The sequence below is a fragment of the Rana temporaria genome, chromosome 7 (genome assembly GCF_905171775.1).
Source record: "Rana temporaria chromosome 7, aRanTem1.1, whole genome shotgun sequence".
In the NCBI taxonomy this organism is placed as follows: Eukaryota; Metazoa; Chordata; class Amphibia; order Anura; family Ranidae; genus Rana; species Rana temporaria.
In genome coordinates this window covers 169,986,170-169,992,698 of record NC_053495.1, presented here as the reverse complement: position 1 = coordinate 169,992,698, position 6,529 = coordinate 169,986,170, and positions in this window count along the sequence as shown.

Below are 6,529 nucleotides of genomic sequence, written 5' to 3'. Positions count from 1 at the left end.
CCCAAATCGTGCGGTATACTAGAATACAATGCCTCGACATCAATGCTAACAAATGTAGCGTCCGATGGTATTGTCACGCCATCAAGATGTCGCAATAAGTCTAATGTGTCCTTGACATAGGATGGGAGGCTAGTTACATAGGGCATCAAAAAGAAATCCACCAGTCTGCTGGCATTTTCGGTAATTGACCCTATCCCCGAAATGATGGGTCTACCCGGTGGTTTAGATTTGTTTTTGTGGATTTTAGGAATAGCATAAAATATGGCCTCCCTGGGGAAGGCAATGTTTAAGTATTCATAGGTTTGTTGGTCAATTAGGGCTTCGGAAAAGGCAGAATAAAGTAAAAGTTTAAATTCTAAATGAAATTGGGCAATGATGTCCTTTGAAATCAGTCTATACCAGGCTGCATTTTTAAGAATGTTAAAACACATTTCTTCGTATTGGTCACAAGTGAGTAGAACTATATTGCCCCCCTTATCCGAAGCCTTAATGACTGTGTCCTGCCTAGCCTGTAGGGATTTGAGTGCTTTTTGATGGTCAATACTAAGATTAGAAGGTGTAGATGACGTGGACATATTTTTAACCTCATGGACCATAGCAATTAGAAATGCCGAGACTTGTTCATTAGTATGTAGATCTGGGAATTGGTTTGATTTGCGCTTGAAAGCACTGATGTCTTTTTTGCGTGGTAGGGAGTTGGCATTGATTTCACTAGATGTAGGGATGGTGGTGCCTTCATTTTCCTCAAGTAACAATATGAGATCCTTCAGGGCTCTAAATTCTTTCATTGTATATTTTTTTATTTGTTCTGAAAGTTCTCTTTCTGCCTTTACTCGCTGTTTATCTGGGTCGAAAATATGTTTGTAGGTAAGTTTCCTGGCGAACAAATAGAGGTCCTTAATAACCTCATATTTGTCCATATTGTTACTTGGACAGAAGCTTAAACCTAGTTTGAGGACGGCTAACTCATCATCCGATAGAGGGTATGGTGTGAGATTAATCACACTCAATTCCTCATAGGTGATGCTCCCAGAAGGGTCTCTCCTAAAGGGATCTCCGATTGCATTGAACGTGTGTGAGTGATTCGATGTGGGTCATTGCTCAATGCAGTGAGAGAGCGTGATTGGTGGGAAGGGGTGCCAGACGGACTGACGGACTGTAGCTCGCGCTACGATGCCGAATGTAATGGTCTAATGATGTGAAGGAGGGTGAACCACCGCTTTAACATTGAGTACGCCTCATAATAGCAGGGGTAACTATACGCCGGAAAAAGCTGAACGCAAACGACGTAAAAAAATGCGACGTACGTTCGTGGATCGCCATAACTAGCTAATTTGCACACTCAACGTGGAATTCGACGGAAACGCACCCTAGCGGCCAGCGGAAAAAATGCATCTACGATCCGACGGCATACTAAGACGTACGCCTGTCGGATCGATCTCAGATGCAGTCGTATCTTGTCTTGTAGATACAAAACAAAGATATGACGCGGGAAAATTTAAATTACGCGGCGTATCAACGGGTACGCCGGCGTAATTCTTTTGTGAATCTGGCCCTATAAGTCTATCTCCACCAAAAATGTTATCTGCGATCCTATGCCCATCATATCGGGCAGGAAAGTCACCCTCTCTTGTGCTGGGATCACAGATTTTGGTGTAAAAAAATTACCGGCTTGGCCTTACACAAACGTAAATTAAAAGCATTACTGTATTAAAAATTCATATAGCATCACCAAAGCAGGGATGTTTCCCATTGCTATAAATAACCTCTGTGCAGCTGATTAGTTTCCATTATCCATTACTGACAAGATATTACATCCGAAACCAAGATACGTGCAAAGAACAAAAACTAAAAATAATCACCTTCATTTAAAAAGTCATTTATTTGATATTTTCTTTTTTTAAATGCTTAGGACTGGCAGATTTAAATACAGATTTAATTTACTGAAATTCCATTCAAATAAATGCCTGATATAGGAATAGGAAAAGGTCTTTTTTTTTTGTTTATCCACTTGACCTCCAGGAAAGTTTTACCCCTTCATGACCAGGGAATTTTTTGCTATTCAGCACTGTGCTACTTTACATAGAATTGTCATGTAAAACGATACGGACTTGAAATATGTATCATTTATTTCACACAAATAGAGTTTTCTCTAGGTGGTATATAATCACCACTGCTTTTTTTGCTATATAAACCCAAAAATATAATCATTTTGGAGAACAAAAAAAGTTTTTCTTAGTTCTGTTATAAAATTTTGCAAACAAATAATCTTTCTTCTTAAAGTGGAGTTTCCATCCCAAATTATTTTTTTTTTCATTATTGTGCTCATTAGACCTTAAAAAGAAAAAAACATTTTTTTTTGGATGCAGTCCCACAAAATCTGCCTTTGGAATCACCTAGGATTCTGACATCATCTCCCTCTAATGCTCCTGGGAAATGTGTATCATCATTTCCCAGGATGCAGTGCGCTACCCAATTATCCCTCCCCATCCAAGATTTCCACAATGCCCACAAGCAAAATGACAACGGTGTGGACATAGTTTTATAAACTATCTTTTTTGAATAACTATGCGGAGCGGCCGCAGATTGTAAAATAGTAAGTGACCGGATTTATATTATAAAAACGCATGATAAAAGGACATACATTTAAAAAATGCTAATTGTGATTGGAACCCCGCTTTAAATGTAGGCCAAAATGTATTCTGCTACATTTCTTTGATAAGAATAAGGCCTCATGTACACCGTTGCTGGTAAACGGATGTTTAGGAGCAGTTGGGCATTGTTTTTTAACTGCTCCTGAACTCTCCTCTATGTTATCTTACCAGTACATGTACACAGGGTCGTTTACAGTAATTTCTAGACAGTTGAGTTTAGAGGCTTTTTTTAACGCAGAAAAAATGGGTTCAAAAGCTGTGTTTAGAGGCATTTCAAGCACCAAACGTTTCTAAACGCAGTAATTCACGTTTAGCCGTGTTTCGTTTACAGGCACTTTTCATTTCTGGCAATTTAAAAAACAAATGCAATAAAAATGCGGCAAAACTGACGTTTTAAATGTGGGTTACTGTCTGTCAAGTTAAATCATTCAGGAGAGGTTGTAAAAACGTCCCGTGTACATGAAGCCTAACCCAAATCAGTGTATATTATTTTGTTTCCTGAGGCCCTAAAATGCCAGGACAGTACAAAAAGCCCCCAAATGACCCCTTTTTGTAAAGTAGACAGTCCAAGGTATTTAGTAAGAGGCATGGCAAGTTTTTTTTTAGGTTTTCATTTTTTGTGATCAGGAATAAGGACTGGTGACAGTATGTAAAAAATAATGCTTTATTCAAAATGTAAAACAAATGTATTTATTTTCTAACTATAACTTTTTGTACAATTTTTTTTGTACATTTTGTCATCACCATAGTGACACTGCACCACTCTGGGGGGGTTGATCAGAATATTTTTTTTACACTGTTATTGCTTATACAGTGATGATCACTGTATAATCAATAGTTTTACTCTTGGAGGGGTTGCTTTGTAAGGAGAGAGATCTCACGTCTGTAAACCAGATGGATTTATAACCTGAAAACGTATGTCCCGTTTGGTTTGAATGTTGAATGGGACATTAACAGCTTTATTACTAATAGTTGGATATTCAAAAAAATCAAGAGGCTGTAGTAGTTGGATGTTTATAAGAAATTAATAGGCTGCTGTAGAGCATTATTTCAGGAACATATCCTGAAAGATTGGGGGTTTTGTTATAAATATGGGTGCATGTTTTTCCAATTATCAAGGAAACCTAAAGTGGTTGTAAAAGCAGAGTTTTTTTCTCTTAATGCATTCTATGCATTTAGATAAAAAAAAACTTCTGTGTGCGGCAGCCCCCCTCAGCCCCCCTAATACTTACCTGAGTTCAAAAAGATTTAGCAATGTTGCACGAGAGACTCGGCTGTCCAGGACTCTCCCTCCTCATTGGCTGAGACAGCAGCGTGGTGCCATTGAGGAGTGAAAGGGGACGGGGCACCGCCGTGGCTCAGTGTCTGAATGGACACACGGAGCTACGGTTCAGCTCAGGTGCTCCCATATCAAGCTGCTTGCTGTGGGGGCACTCAACAGGAGGAAGGGGCCAGGAGCACTGAAGAGGGACCCAAGAAGAGAAGGATTGGTGCTGCTCTGTGCAAAAAATTTAAATGTTTTTTTTTTTGTTGGAAGCACACGATTAGAGCCTGAGGCTCTAATTGGCTTTAAAATAGGATGGGCTTGGGGAACAGAGCACTGCATCCTGCGCCCACCCAGTTGTGTGACAATAGTGAATTAATATTCGTTATTGTCTTCCTGATTCTCCTCCCGGCCAATCCGGAAGAGGGTCTAAAGACCTTATTGGCCGAGAGGAGAAGCGACCATATTGGCCACATTGGCCATATTCCTGTCTAAATAATCTGGACTGAATCCTGGACACATAATTCAAAACCCCCACTCTGTCTGGGTGAATCCCGGACAGGTGGCAACCCATCAGACCCCTCCCCGCTATAATCTGCCTGCAGAAAACTACAGGAGAGGGTGGAAACAAGACCAGTCACCCTGCACAAGGAGAGCAGCTGCAGTGAGCGGTCTTTATTACAGGAAGTCAAAGTTTCACACTTGATTATTACACAGATCTGGAAGAAATAGCAAACCACAAAAATGAACATACAGTGAAATCTCGGATTGCGAGTAACGCTGTTAACGAGCATTTCTCAATACAAGCATTTAATTTTTTTAAATCCTGACTCGGTTTGTGAGTGTTGTCTCGCAAAACGAGCAGGATTCAAGCCACAGCGGTGTGCAGTACCGCATTTGGCCAGAGGTGCGGGGGCGCCGGAGCCGAGCAGAGCCAAATCGGAGCTGTTCAGTGCCGTTAGGAAATACTCAGAAATACTCCATTCCCAAGCCTTTACGAGGTTTTCCGAGCTGTCCCCGAGCCTTTCCAAGTATTTCCAAGGCTCTCTGGCGTCCCCCACCTCAGGCCACATGCAGTATTGCATGCCATAGAAACTCAGTGCAGAACAAATTATTTTAGTTTCCATTGACTTCTATGGGGAAACTCGCTTTGATATGCGAGTGCTTTGGATTAGGAGCATTCTCCTGGAACGGATTATGCTCGTAGTCCAAGGTTCCACTGTATTGCCTTGTATATAGACAATTAGGGTTGTCCCGATACCGATACCAGTATCGGTATCGGGACCGATACCGAGTATTTGCGGGAGTACTTGTACTCCCGCAAATGCCCAGATGCCTGAATAGAATACTTGCCCCCCCGCCGCCGCTGCCGTGTTAATCAGTGTGCGAGGAACATTACAGGCAGCTTTTGTTTGAATAGTTGTAATCCCCGCTGCGCCGTGTATAGACACTCCCCCTTGCTCAGGATTGGACGAATCTGTCACGGTGCGGCGGGGATTACAACTATTCAAATGAAAGCTGCCTGTAATGCGCGCTGTAATGCACGCTGATTAACGCGGCAGCAGCTGCGGCATCATCATCATCTACTAGGTATGGGGAACATGGCTGCAATATGTGGGGGGACATGGCTGCATATGTGGGGGGACATGGCTGGATATATGTGGGGGGACATGGCTCGATATATGTGGGGGACATGGCTGGATATATGTGGGGGGACATGGCTGGATATATGTGGGGGGACATGGCTGCAATATATGGTGGGACATGGCTGGATATATGTGGGGGGACATGGCTCGATATATGTGGGGGGACATGGCTGCAATATGTGGGGGGACATGGCTGCAATATGTGGGGGGACATGGCTGCATATGTGGGGGGACATGGCTGGATATATGTGGGGGGACATGGCTGGATATATGTGGGGGGACATGGCTGGATATATGTGGGGGGACATGGCTGGATATATGTGGGGGGACATGGCTGCAATATGTGGGGGGACATGGCTGCAATATGTGGGGGGACATGGCTGCATATGTGGGGGGACATGGCTGGATATATGTGGGGGGACATGGCTGGATATATGTGGGGGGACATGGCTGCAATATGTGAGGGGACATGGCTGCAATATGTGGGGGGACATGGCTGCAATATATGGGGGGACATGGCTGCAATATATGTGGGGGGATATGGCTGGATATATGTGGGGGGACATGGCTGGATATATGTGGGGGGACATGGCTGCAATATATGGGGGGCCATGGCTGCAATATATGTGGGGGGATATGGCTGGATATATGTGGGGGGACATGGCTGGATATATGTGGGGGGACATGGCTGGATATATGTGGGGGGACATGGCTGGATATATGTGGGGGGACATGGCTGCAATATGTGGGGGGACATGGCTGCAATATATGGGGGGCCATGGCTGCAATATATGTGGGGGGATATGGCTGGATATATGTGGGGGGACATGGCTGGATATATGTGGGGGGACATGGCTGCATTTGGGGACACATTTAAAAAAAAGTATCGGTATTCGGTATCGGCGAGTACATGAAAAAAGTATCAGTACTTGTACTCGGTCCTAAAAAAGTGGTATCGGGACAAC